General features: G+C 33.4%; 1 pseudogene; it reads left to right on the top strand.

The window, feature by feature from the left end:
* The first annotated feature begins 638 nt into the window (after positions 1 to 638).
* On the top strand, positions 639 to 1,430 carry LOC147366901 (oocyte-secreted protein 1 pseudogene; annotated as a pseudogene).
* Positions 1,431 to 1,659: the final 229 nt, after the last annotated feature.

Genomic DNA, 1,659 nt, shown 5'->3' with positions numbered 1-1,659 from the left:
TTAAACTCTCCAAGTAGTAATAAAAATCACATTGTAGTATTATATATGGTTTTATCTTTTTATAATTTTAGTTGATAATGCACATCTTTAAAAATGAAATAAATACTATAAAATTTCAGTACTCTGAGATGTTCCTTAGTTACATAGATTAAAAATCATTTTTAAGGGTCATTAAAAATGTACACATTTGTCAAAAATGACAATGTCCATGATAGGATAAATCTATTCTCATTGTTTCTGCAATGTAAATTTAACTAATGTTATTTTCCAAATGGTAAGCTTCTGCAACCTAGATCTAACTAATTTATCTTCCAAGTGTTTGAACAACACTTTCATCCTGTTTTTTTTTTTTTAAATCAAGGGTGAGGGAGGGACACACATGACAATCTACTTTTCAAAGAGTAAAAAGGAATAGAAAATGTATATTTTTTTTATATAAGTCACTGAGATAATTGCTGGAAAGTTTGAAAGCAAAAATCAGACTGGAAAAATAGTTTTGTAGTAAACCAAACTAGTTTTACATTTTATTTTGAAATTCACAGATACTGGTAAAAATTTTGTGAATAAAAAGCATTTGTTATATATGCATAGTATAATTGAAATATTTATTCAACTTTATTCAAGAAATATAATTTCTCGAGTGGGATTTCATTTCCAATCTCAGCCAATGAAGCCTTCCTTGGGATTAAGAGGACTCTTAGTCCTTTTCTCTTTGCCATGGACTTGTGCTGGGAATTGGTCAGTTGTGAAAGTACACTGCAGCTACTTTTGGTTCTGTGCCAAGATTAAACCCACACTATTTCACAATTTGTACATGAATCCTGATGAAGTATTTTTAGGAGATGACTGTTCTGTAACCTACGTTTCACCAGATGCTCATTATGAATTTTTCTACTATTCTAATAAATGTGGCATCATAACCAAAACTTTCCAGGAGACTCTTCTGCTCCAGACTAAAATCAAGTATATCTCAAGTAACTCCAGAGACACAGCTGAAATGCCCGTGTCGTGTGTCATCACAAAACAAGCATGCATGTACCCTTTGTCAAATGAAACTGAAAGTGGAGATGATGAAACCAGCTCTGAAGACATGGGAGTTGCTTACATAATGCAGTCACAGAACGATCTGAATACTATATTCTTTCTGTGTGCCAAATGATGTAACTTATTGGAAGAGAAGAAATGAGATCTATGTTCAAAGGCAACTTCTGAAATGACTGTTTAGGACTGAAGATTTAGTGTGCTGTTTTATAGGAATAAGAGGAGCTCGCATGGAACTGAATGATACCCAATTGTCTATTTCAAAAAGCTAATTTTTGATTTTAAATCAAATGGCATATTGCCTTCTTATCTTTTTTTTCCCCTGAAAAGACACTACCCCTGCTTTTAACTCCATGGAGACTTATTTATGAATAAAGTGTGTTCTATTACCTGTCAAAAAAAGAAAATAGAAAAGGTGAGTAAAAAGGCCCACAGTCCATCTGGAATGAAGATGGGGGTGGGCCTGGCGAGCATCGTACCTATTACATTTCATAGGGTTTTACATTTATCACTTACTCATATATTTCATAATATGTATTAAATAATTGGACTTTCCTGGTGGCTCAGACGGTAAAGGATCCGCTTGCAATGTGGGAGACCTGGGTTTGATCTCTGGGT

This window comes from Bos grunniens, chromosome 8, assembly GCF_055505025.1.
Source record: "Bos grunniens cultivar Pamir isolate PY7600 chromosome 8, Bosgru_T2T1.0, whole genome shotgun sequence".
Taxonomy (NCBI): Eukaryota; Metazoa; Chordata; class Mammalia; order Artiodactyla; family Bovidae; genus Bos; species Bos grunniens.
Note: the sequence above shows the minus strand (reverse complement) of the source record. Positions and strands in the feature narration are given on the sequence as shown.